Genomic DNA, 13,312 nt, shown 5'->3' on the forward strand with positions numbered 1-13,312 from the left:
CTAGCATAGCACATAGCAAACATTAAATACTCAAAAATATTTAGCCCAAAGGAGGAATCAGCTTATCCCACCCCAAGTAAAAGGTGAATTTTACTCTAAATGTGATTCCTCTTTGAGTCATATATATATATATATATATATATGAATATGATTATAGCTTGAGCTATAATCAGCAACATTCATTTGGCTTATAAACAGCAACCTTGATTCCTTCGTTCAGCAGTTTTCTAAATTCTCAAAGCCTGGGTCAGAAATCTGCCCCTGCAGCCTTCTTCATTCCAAAGTACTTCCTTCATATCAAAGGAGAGCACATATTCTTGAATGTTACTCCCTCTCAGGTGAATTCTTTACCTTCCTGCCCAGAGTATATAGATTCCCCTTTACTTCAAGCAACAGTCTGAATTCTAGGGTCCAGATACTTAACCAATACCTTCAAAATATCCTTTGCGTTTTCTCATAGGTGATCCTCTCTCCCTCAAATTGTATCCTAATGGCTGTCCAGTTTATTCTAGAGGCCCTTGTATGACACATGTACACCGGAGTATGAGAGAGAAATGTCATGAAGATTCAGGGTCCTGCTACATTGGTGAAGTTTCAAGTGCATCAGTGGTCTAGGGCATACCAGACAATCCCCTGTAAGACAAATGATAGATTATTACACCTCATACCTCTTACTACTAAGAAAAAACACAAAAGTTGATTTTAAAAACCCTGAAATGGGGCTTCCCTTGTGGCGCAGTGGTTGAGAGTCCGCCTGCCGATGCAGGGGACGCGGGTTCGTGCCCCGGTCCGGGAGGATCCCACATGCCACGGAGCGGCTGGGCCTGTGAGCCACGGCCACTGAGCCTGCGCGTCCAGAGCCTGTGCTCCGCAACGGGAGAGGCCACAACAGTGAGAGGCCCGCATACCGCAAAAAAAACAAAACAAACAAAAAAAAACCCTGAAATGGTTACTACAAGATAATTAAGTCAGAATCAAAGGTGGCATTCCTGGTTGAGTAAAGAGGGTAAGCCAAGGTCTAAAGGTATGAAACAGCATGTTTTCTGTGAAGCAAATCAATCTGATATCATTAGAGCATAAACTGCAAGGCAAGGCATGTTGGGAGAGGTGACTGGAAAGGTAAAGTTGAAACAATGACTTTAACCACTGAAGAGACTTAAGCAGGAGAGATGTCTTTATTTCCCCCCAGAAAGCAGAGCCTGAGGCAAAGATTTTGTGTTACTAATTTATTAGAAAATATCACAGGAACACAGGAGTGAGAGAAAAAGCAAGTGATACAGGACAGAAGCTAGACTGAACTGAGATGCTATTGAGCTATCTACTGCAATTGATCACTCAGTCTCACAGAACAGTCTTCTGAGAAACCACAAGAACAACTGCATCTAAAGACAATTTGTTTAGGAAGAGAAGGGAAGAAGAATATACCTGCCAGCTTCCCATTTCCATTGGTCAAAAGTTCACCCCATTGTTAAGTCCTTCATTTTGTTTGGTGTCCCAGAATCAGGTACTCAGTAGTATATCAAGAACGGTTTTCAAGTAGCAAGAATTTCTCTGACTCAGAAATCATGGCCTTGTCCTTGTCACAAATGGCAAGCTTTCATTATTTTTTATGGCTGAGTAGTATTTCACTATACAATGAATATATACCGCACCTTCTTTATCCATTCATCTATTGATGGGCTTTTAGGTTGCTTCCATATCTTGGCTATTGTAAATAATGTTGCAATCTTTTAATATTAGTGTTTTTGTTTTCCTGGCTACCCAGGAGTGGAAATGCTGGACCATGTGGTAGTTGTATTTTTAATGTTTTGAGGAACCTCCACAACATTTTCTGTAGTGGCTGCACCAATTTACATTCCCACCAACAGTATATGAGGACACCCTTTTCTCCACACCCTCATCAACACTTGTTATTTCTTTTCTTTTGGATGATAGTCATTCTAATACGTGTGAAGTTATATCTCATGGTGATTTTGATTTGCATTTTCCTGTTGATTAGTGATATTGAACATCTTTTCATGTGCCTTTGGCCATCTGTATGCCTTGTTTGAAAAAAATGTCTATTTGGGTCCTTTGCCCATTTTTCAATTGAATGTTTTTAACTTATGAATTGTTTACTTCTGGAATTTTTTTTTTTTTTTTTTTTTTTTTTTGCTGTACGTGGGCCTCTCATTGTTGTGGCCTCTCCTGTTGCAGAGCAACAGGCTCCGGACGCGCAGGCTCAGCGGCCATGGCTCACGGGCCCAGCCGCTCCGCGGCATGTGGGATCTTCCCGGACTGGGGCACGAACCCGTGTCCCCTGCATCGGCAAGCGGACTCTCAACCACTGCGCCACCAGGGAAGCCCTTACTTCTGGAATTTTTCATTTAATACTTCAGACTGCTATTGACCATGGATAACTGAAACCATGGAAAGTGAAAACACAGGTAAGATTTATCTTATAACTGGAAGTTTATACCTTTTGATCACCTTCATCCATTTCCCCCACCCTGCACCTCTGGCAACCACCAATCTGTTCTGTTTCTATGAATTCGGTTCTTTTAACTTCTACATATACATGAGACCATACAGTATTTGTGTTTCTCTGTTTGAGTTATTTCTCTTAACAATAATGCCCTCGAGGTCCATCTATGCTGTTGCAAATGGCAGGATTTCTTTCTTTCTCATGACTGAATAATATTCCATTATATATACATATACATATATATGTAAGTGTATATATATGTATGTGTGTATATATATATATATATATATATATATATATATATATATATATATATATATATATATAACACATCTTTAGCCATTCATCTCTTGAGGGACACTTCTGTTGATTCTATATCTTGGCTATTGTGGCTAATGCTGCAATGGACATGGGTTATCTGTTTTCCTAATGTTGAGTTGTATGAGTTCTTTGTATATTTTTGGATATTAACCCCTTATCAGAAATATCATTTGAAAACAAAAGAAATATCATTTGAAAATGTCTTCTCCCATTTAGTAGGCAGCCTTTTTGTTTTGTTGATAGTTTCCTTCCCTGTGCAAAACCTTTCTAGTTTGATATAGTCTTCTTTGTCCTATTTGTTTATTTTTGCTTTTGTTTCCCTTGACTAAGGAGACATACCACCCAAAATATTGCTAAGACCAATATCAAAGAACATATTGCCTATGTATTCTTCTAGGAGTTTTATGGTTTCAAGTCTCACATTTGAGTCTTTAAGCCATTTTGTGTTTATTTTTGTATATAGTATGAGAAAATAGTCAGCTTGATTCTTTTACATGTAGCTGTCTAGTTTTCCTGGCACCATTTATTGAAGAAGCTGTCTTTTCCACATTGTATATTCTTGCCTCATTTGTCATAGATTAATTGCCTATACAAGTGTGGATTCACATCTGGGCTCTCTAGTTTTAATAACAGTTATGGTAAAGAGTATTATTCATATTATCTACTTCCCCTCAAAACACTTCGGAAATGTCCTCAAGGGTTCCCTTGATAACTAGGTCTTTATTAAAAGTTAGTTTAAAGATTATTAACTGAAAAAAGTAGGTGTTAGAATTGCTTAAAATTGAAATATATAGATTCCTCAGAGTTAAAGGAAAGACATTTCTTGGGCTGTGCCATAAATAAAACATAAACAGCTAACTCGAGTTATAACACCAATTACAATAAAATACTGTGGTGTCATGTTTCCATATTAGGGCACTGTAATAGTTTCTCTCAAAATATGGTGTTTTCAATTATATCAAAACTTTGTTTTCTTCAAGAGTATTTTATTGATGGCTTTGATTGCAAAGATCTGTTAAGACTGCTATTTATCAGTGGCCCACAGTCATATCCATGACACCTAGGGAGTGCGTAGGAACTATTTGTTCTACTCCCAAATTACAGCTGACACTGGAAGTAAAGTAAGCCAGGTAAATGCTTATGTTATGTGAGATTATAGATGCTTAAAATCATTGCAAATTTTACTGGATAGCTAAAAAATACAATAATAGCCCAGAAAATGTAGGCATTTAGAATTGATACATGTTGCAAAGAGACATGTAAGAATGTCCAATTTCCTGAGAAATGTTCTAATTTAACAAATTTTGTAGTATGTAGAGTTACAAAGTTCAGAAATGCGAAAACTGAGTAGTCTGACTGTGACTAAGTGCCTCAAAATGTAATCAGACTTCTGGAATCTTCTCTCTGCCTGCACTGCTGGGTGTTTTTCTGGGGTATAGAAGTAAAAGGTCCTGGTATTTTCTTTTTAATTGCTCTACTTCCACAGTTCTAGGAATTTGGGGATCAATTTGGGACTAAGAATCATGCCAGGAAGATAAATTACATTCATATGTCAGATATTGCCTCACAATGCCATCTAGCTCAGCAGGCTATAATGAGCCCCCATTCACCAGGCCAAGCTCCAGCCAAAAAAATAAATATATATATAAATAAAAGAACACCTACTGTTTCTCCATCAAGGGCAACTCTCTCAGAGGGCAAACAAAAGCAACAGAGGGAGGCCAACCAGATCCATGCAGCTCTACGGGTTGCTATGCAACCTTCTGTGCATGTTGGGCAGCAACAGATGGACATTTTGAATAGAATTAATGCCCCTCTGACCCATGTTTTAAATGGTGCCCAAACCTACTGCCTGATAAATTCTATTAACTACAGGCATACTTATACATATAACATATAGCATCATAAGTGACATTGTTATTACCCTCCTTACTAACATAAAGTCATAAATCTATTGGAAAAATTTGAGACCGATAATATTCAATGAGATATTTCTGTTTTTTTCTCCTTTTCTTGATAAATGAATCACTGATGTCTCATAACCTTGGGCTACATATTTCCTTACAGCGTTGCTCTGATTTCGTATGCAAACCTGGCAATGCCTACTCTGAGTCTCTGCTTCATTTCTACATGGAGCCCTGCTTCTTCCTCAGCCATTGTCACCTGTGGGTGTGTAAGAGACCTCTTTTTATTGTAACTGTAAGAAAGAACATGACACGGAATAAATATTTTATATATCTTTGTGAGGACAATGTTGTAATCATGTTCCTGATTGAACAATCAATCTAAAGTCTATACCCGAAACTGCAAAAGTTCTTTGTCCAACTGCCTTCTGCCCAGGCCAAGTTTAAGACACTTTTCATCACTTCTGGTGAGTAGATTTTAAAGGAATCAGTATGCCACCAAGGATTATCAGGCTAAGATCTCCTCTTTAGGTTTTTTAAATTTTATAGGCTATGTGACTTACATTGTAGGAATCTAAAAAGGACATCAGTTCCAAAAATAAGCTGGCAGTACAGCATAACATATTGACGGTAAGCAGTTTAAAAATTTTAATGAAGCCTATCTATGGTAAGATATCTTAATAAAGTGGTAGCATTGAGCTAGAGAAAGGAGCCTAGAGACGGTCCTGGACCTAGCTCTGTACCTAAGTAGCCATATAATCTGAAAAAAAGAAAAGCTTCTCTACCCTTCTTGATGCCAATATCCTCACCTGTAACCTGAAGAGGTTTGGGCTACATAGTTCCTTTAATGTTTCCCTTAATATTTCCATTCTCTGAACAAAAATGATGTAGTTAAAAATCAGATGAGTGGTAATTCCATTTCTAGCTGAGAGTGGAGACGATAATTTTCAAAGCCCAATATCCACATGTAATTGTATAATTCTTCTTTTTAGGAAGAAACTGAAAAGCCCTTAGACTCCAGACCTAGAATATTTTGTGGCCTCTTTCTTAGTTCCATGCTTCCATTCCTCACAGGTGTCACATATAGGAGAAAAGAGGTGCCCACCTATTGTTTATGTTACTTTTGCTAAGGTTTATATTTTGCACCGAAATCTCTTGCCAGAACCTTCCCTCTGTGGAGGGGAGCCATAATAACACGCATGCCTCTGGTTTCCAAAGTAGTGCTGCTTCTCTGTCGGGCCTCCTGCTGCCACCCAGTGTGTCTTTGTTTTGGAAATAGGAGCTCAGTTTTCCACCACTGCTGCTTGGGCTTGTAGTCCCGTTGCTGAGAGCATCACTTATCTACACTTATACATACATGCTTACCCAGGTCCCAAAGAGAAATATTTGCCTGGTTTTGTTTGCTCCTTCTTCCACCTCCCTTAAAGACCCTGGGTGTGGGAAATGTGGCATCGCGAATTATGTTGCCATTTCTGGTAAGATTTAGTGTTAAGGACTTTATGGGCTCTTACGACTTCAGCATCACCTGAAGTAATCACTTGACAGCAATTCAGTTCAGTAACAAACTGGTCCCCATCCTGTGGTTCCACATACTTTCTGATGAAACGGGGATTTGGATTTGATTTAGTTCTACAATTATTCTGGAATTTATCATACTGTATTTCATTGAATTTTCAAATGATATATCTTTAAAAAACTACATCTCCCTATTTATTGTTTCATTACATAGTGTTTTTACTTTTGTTATATTTTATGTTCTAAACTTCTTATATATTATATTTTAAAAGATAAAAGATAAAAATATTTTTATATTTTATATCTATATATTTCCAAAAATGATCTTATTTATTTTAGAGAGAGACTACTACATATTCGATAGTGGTGGATATGGAAAATCAAGACTATTAGGAACAAAGGAGTACAAATAGATTAAATATATTTGAAAGCTGTACTCCATATGTTTTTATTTAAATTCACAGTGAGAAGGGCCCCGTCTGCCGCAACTCAGTCTTCTGCTTTGTAGAAGCTGAAATTCCGGGAATGATGTCCAGAAATAAATAGTGAAAGGGGCAGATGAAAACACAATTTTATGCATTGCTCATGTAACAATGTTGAGACTATGTCTTTAAAGACCATAGACTCCAAATCCTGAAATGACCTACCTTTTTGGAGGAGAAAGCTCCTTCTCATTTAAATTTTCTTTTGATTAAAAAAAATGGAATAATTACTCCTTTCTAACTTCTTCGAGATATAAGGGCCTTTAACATTCTTCTAAGCCAATTATTTCTTTTTTACAACTGAGAAAACTGAACCTGTAGCATGTAGATTTAGGTTAGAACAAATCTGTAGTAGGTATTTTAGCCTCGGGTTTTGCTCTGACTCAAATATTGTCCTAAATTCTCCCCAGAGTAGCTGATTTCCTTTTTTTTCCCATTCTGGGAAAATTTTATTTTAAAAACATATTTAAAAAACTAACTTTCCTCTAAAAACGTGTTTTAAGTTTAAATTTCTGTTATGCTAAATTTCTTTAAATTCCCCCTAGCTATTCTTTTAAAATATATAAATTTGTGGATAAAGTACCAGTTCAGGAAAAGAATTCATAAGTAAGATCATCAGTGAAGAACTAAATTTCCCTTTGGACCAACTTATTTCAATTGTATTGAATCCTTAACATTTAAAAACTAATTTGAAATGTTTATCGACTCCACTGAACTGCTAAATTTTCCTATCTCCTATAATTTCTATATTCACTTGATTTTTAGGGCTAGAGCCTCTGGATAAACACAGTGAATTTTCAGGTTGGTTCTTATGTCGAGAGATTTGCTGTCAGAACATCATATGAGACACGAATCAACATTTATAAACCTTCATGGCTGGTAATGGAACTTTGTTGGTAATTTGGTAGAATGGTGACATGTCTATGAGACCAGCCATCTTACTTCTGATGTGAGAAGAAAAAGAAATTAAGTCTAAATGCCAACAGTAGTACTCTTTAGACTTCCTTTAGGACATCTATGCTCCATAAGGCATATTTAAAACACCCAGATCCTCTCGAGATTGATGATACTGTTTTTGGTCAACCTAACTGCTACATGATATAATTTAGTTTCTCATTCTGGAGACTTACTATTCCTTAGGAACTTTCTTTGCCTTACACTGTATCTGTGAGAAGTGTTTCAATATGTAGGTTGATCAAAGCAGTGGAATATCCTATATGATGAGGCTTATTATTCTTTAAACAGATACAAGGTGAGGAAACATATTTCCGAATAAACCTAACTTCCCAGTAAAATTTACATCTTAGGTACGAGAATGTTTATTTAAAATAATTTAAAATACATTTAAACATCAGGACCTTAAAACACTTTAATTTAAAACAATTCTTTTCCCTAACGACTTGTTGTTATGGAAAAGTTTGGTGTTTTTTTCTAATTGAAGCATAGTTGATTTACAATGTTGTATTAGTTTCAGGTGTACAGAACAGTGATTCAGTTATACATATATATATATGTACACACATACACACACACACACACACACACACACACACACACACACACACACATATAATATATATTCTTTTTCAGATTCTTTTCCCTTAAAGCTTATTACAAGATACTGAGTATAGTTCTCTGTGCTATATAGTAGGTCCTTGTTGTTTATCTATTTTATGTATAGTAGTGTGTATCTGTTAATCCCAAACTCTTACTTAAGGACTTTTAAAACTAGGTATCCATTCTAGCTGTTTCATCTCCAATCTTGTCCGGGGAGGCAAATTGGACTTAATGGAAATTTTAGATTTTTCTATAACCCTTTGGTTCCATCTGGCTTAAACTCAGGTCCGACTCATTGTTGGAGCAAATCTGAGCTAGTGAAGGGCAGCAGCTCGTTTCCTCACCAGTCATTGCTGTGCCTGTGTCACATACCAGTTTATGAGTGTTGTTGACAACCAAGTTCCCAATTCAATTCAGATCCTTCCTGTACTTTAATCAGCAGCAGAGAAGTACAATTTAATTTGGAAAGGATCTAAAATTGTCTGTTAGTTTAAAAGCAGGTAGGAGCTATAATAGAAGAGTAAAAGTTCCATTGTATGTTTAAAATTTTTTACACGCCCATGCCTGTAATTTATGAAATTCAGTTTCCTTAGTTTTAAGCAGATGTTAGTAATTGTCTCACTGAGCGTGTATCAGTTGAACCCATTGACCAGCTACAGTTAGTGATAGTATTCATTTCCATCTTCTATTTCAGAAGCCCCTTTCTTACTAGTCCCTAAAAAACATTTGCCCATCCTTAAAACCTATGTGTTTCAGGGTATTTTCTATCCAGCTCTTGTAGAGTACTAGTTCTAGGACATGCTCTTCGATATAAGTGGGGGACTTCCAGGGTCAGAAAAGTTTGGGAAACACTGCATACTCTATTTTACCTCTTGTAGATGTGTACATTAGCATATCAAAAGCTTTGAGGAGTCCTACAGTGACAATACCTATATTTATTTTTTTGCATGTAAGATTTTTTTATTAGTTTCTTATTTCAGCTTTTAAAGTTCTTTCTTTTGTATTCAGTATCCCATGTTTTACATATGAGCTGTATAGGCTTGTGAGATGTATAGACCAAAAATTATTATTGCCAATGACTTTTTTTTAATTAATTTTTTTATTGGAGTATAGTTGTTTTACAATATTGTTTTAGTTTCCTGCTGTACAGCAAAGGGAATCAGTCATACGTATACATAAATCCACTCTTTTTTAGCCTTCCTTCCCATTTAGGTCACCACAGAGCATTGAGTAGTGTTCTCTGTGCTATACAGTAGGTTCTCATTAGCTATCTATTTTGTACATAGTAGTGTATACATGTCAATCCCAATTTCCCAATTCATCCCACACCCCCTTCCCTCCTTGGTAACCATAAGTTTGTTCTCTACATCTATGACTCTTTTTCTGCTTTGCAAATAAGTTCATCTCTACCATTTTTCTGAATTCCACATATAAGCGATATTATATGATATTTGTTTTTCTCTTTCTGAGTTACTTCACACTGTATGACAATCTCTAGGTCCATCCGTGTCTCTGCAGATGGCACTATTTTGTTCCTTTTTATGGCTGAGTAATATTCCATTGTATATATGTACCCATCTTCTTCATCCATTCCTCTGTCAATGGACATTTAGGTTGCTTCCATGTGCTGGCTATTGTAAATAGTGCTGCAATGAACATCGGGGAGCATGCATCCTTTTGAATTATGATTTTCTCCAGATATATGCCTAGGGGTGGGATTGTATGGGGCCTGGGCCAGTAATACCTGGGAACTTACGGGCTAATTTTCAGGCCCCACCCCACATACACTGAATCAGAAACTCTGTAAGCAGAGCCCTGGCTATCTGTGTTTAAGATAACCTCCCGATGTCTCTGATGCATGCTAATTAGCACTGCTGGTCTAATTTCATGAACATCAGATTTTTCTGATCAGGAAGAATGAGTAGGAGACATGGAAAAGTAAATTTTAATTTTTTCGTTTTTTTGAAAAGTAAATTTTAAAACAATGGCTGTACTAATCAGTACATAAGAATGCCTTGATTGTCAAGTGTCATAGCCACAGATAAAATTAAATTGGGCAAAACATGGAATATATTAGCTCTTATATTCAAACTGCCAGAACTCAGTGGTGAAGCATCAAGGCTGGAATCAGAGACTGGGATGCCAGCAATCCCTTCTGTACCTCTCCATTCTCCTTTACCCTCAGAGCAGCTTCAAGCTCTCCTACAACCAATCAGCTCTCTCCATGCCGGGGCAGGATGAACGTTCTATGATTGGTCCAGCTTGGACAGGTGCTCACTCGAGACCGGTCACTATGCTGGCCTCGTGGTGGTTGGAATCAGGGAATGAAGAGGGGCTATTCTGCCAGAGAAGGAGGAAGAACAGAGATGTGACCACTGAGGAAATAATAGTTTGTATTTTTTGAAATTACTTTTTGCTTTGGGTTTATCATCCCTTCTAGAAGACTCACTTCTCTTAGGCTATTAGAGAAATGTTTGGACGCTAATTTCTACACTATTTATTCATACAGGCATACCTCATTTTATTGTGTTTTGCTTTATTGTGTTTTTCAGATACTGCATATTTTACACATTGGTTTGTGGCAGTCCTGCATTATCAGATGATGGTTAGCATTTTTTAGCAATAAGGTATTATTAAGGTATGTACATTGTTTTTAGGACATAATGCTATTGCACACTTATCTCCGAGGTATGTCTGTACACTAATATTTAGCACTAATATTTGGACTCAAATTTTGTTTCATGGATTTTTGTCTTCAACTGAAGGAGAAAAGTAATGCCAAAGAAGCAAAGGCCAGGATGGACTCAATATTGCCAGTGCCTCTGTCAACCCCTGGCTTTGCTATTTACATATCGTAAAATATGGATAATGCTACCCACCTTGCATGACTTGTTAGGATGCTAACAGTTGGCATATATTAGGTGTTCAGTAAATGGTCTGACTTCTCACTGCAGTGATAAGAGACAGATAAGATGCAAGAGGACTGACAGTTGAGATATCATCGATTCTTATGACTAACTCAAAATGTTTATGTCAAAAGCCAAACACAGGCTAGTACTTCCTGTTGTTTTTGTTCCAAATAGTAAAACCCTGCCAATGTTTAGTGACCTTGGTAGTTTCATACTATTTTGGCTAATTTAAATGATTTTTTCTTCTTGCCACATATTAATTTTTTCAAATGATTCAGAGCTAGTTTCTACATCAGGCTTTGTTTGTCATTTTATAATTCAGGCAACATGAGTTTTGACTCAGGCGATTTTGTTTATGATGCCAAATAATAAGCTACATTGATAGAATTCTATTATGGTCAAATTATTCTATTTTCATTAAATTGTACAAATATATTTTTTCCCTAAGAGATATAATCAGGTGTACTTTTCTTATTTGCATTGATTTGATCAGCACATTGACATCTTTTGCCTGAAAAGTCTCCTTTGGGAATATTTGATGACTGTTCATTGGAATTGTCTTCAATAGTTGTTGAACACTAGACTCAGCAAATTTCTTTCCCCTATTTTAGGTTAACAAAGGCAAAGAACATGTCATTATTTGGGGTTTTAATTATTTTTATCCATAGCAGAAAATATGATAGGAGTTTGGATTGTCTTAGTAACTTTGTTAGGTAAGTGAATAAATTATAGGCATCAAACATATATTAATCTTATTTTCATTTGTGACAGTCCCTCAGTGGCCCCCTTTGTGCTCTTAATGATGAGATTATCCTCTTCTACTATCACCTAGGACCACACATCTGGAAATTAGGTAAGTTTTGTATTCTTTTGGTCTCTTTATTATACATAAATCCCTCATATCTATGTATCTTCCCATAGGATCAACTACAGAATGCTGTATAGAGTGGACACATGCTCAATACCTGTTCAATAAATGTATGGAAATTAAATTGAATGAGCATTGACCGCCCTCAACTACCCTTGCCCGCTAGGCAGCAGGTTTGGACCAATTAGCTACAGCTTTTCAATGCAATTGTGTAATAGATACAACTAATATTGGGGGTGTTCAGTTGATCACACAATCATGTACTCATTTACACATCCATTCATTTAATTAATATTTACTGTGTTCTTACCACATGTAAGGTGCTGGAAATAAATGGACAAATTAGATTGACTCCCTGGTCATAAGGAACATACAGTAGTAGTAATTCCAAATATTAATAGAATGATGACTAATAGGTTTGGTCAAGTTTTAATTTCCAAGTCATTAAGGAATATTTGATATTTAAATATGTAGAAACAATATGTTGAGCCTTACTCATACTAAGGAAATAATGGCATTATAAGTGCCAAATAGGAACTATGAAATGCCTCACACAAGTATTTTCTTTCCTAAAATTCATCTAAATTAAAACATTTTAACTCATTCATTCATTCATCCATCCATTTGTTCAGCAGGAAAAGCAATTATCCAGCAGCTTATTATGTTCTGGGTAATATTCTAAGTGTTGGGTATATGAAGATAGAAAGAAAAATACCAATAAGAAACAAAGGAAAAAGGAAAGGTATTTGAAATGGTTAAGCTTAAGAGATACAGCCTTATCCCCATGCAATCAAATAACTATGAAATCTCACAGAAAGGACTTTCTGTGATCTGTGAGATGGATATATTGCTTTATTTCTGTTTCCTTAAGACAAAGAAGTGAAATATTAGAATTAAAATTTAAGTTTTTTTTCCCCCATCCTACAGGTATATAGTACATCCTACATTACTTGTGAACACAAAGTAGGATAATGTTTCAGAATACATCTATGATAACATCAAGGGTAGACCAAAATTCTCATTAAAAATCCCTTGTCTATGTTTATTCAAAGAGAAATCTCAACTTTTTTTGACTGAAACAAACAATAATTTTAGTAAATTCAATGAAATTACCAAATAAGTTGCCTGGCTGGATTTGTTAGTTTATTTGAATGATCAACTAAGCATAAATATTTACACTATTTATATTTATTATGTAGAGACTAAAATTGCTCATGTTTTCATTTATTAACAGAATTAAATTAAAAATGTCATTAGACCAGAAGTATGATATGCAAAACAAATATTTTTTT

The sequence above is a fragment of the Leucopleurus acutus genome (assembly GCF_964270905.1).
Source record: "Leucopleurus acutus genome assembly, chromosome: 18".
Taxonomy (NCBI): Eukaryota; Metazoa; Chordata; class Mammalia; order Artiodactyla; family Delphinidae; genus Leucopleurus; species Leucopleurus acutus.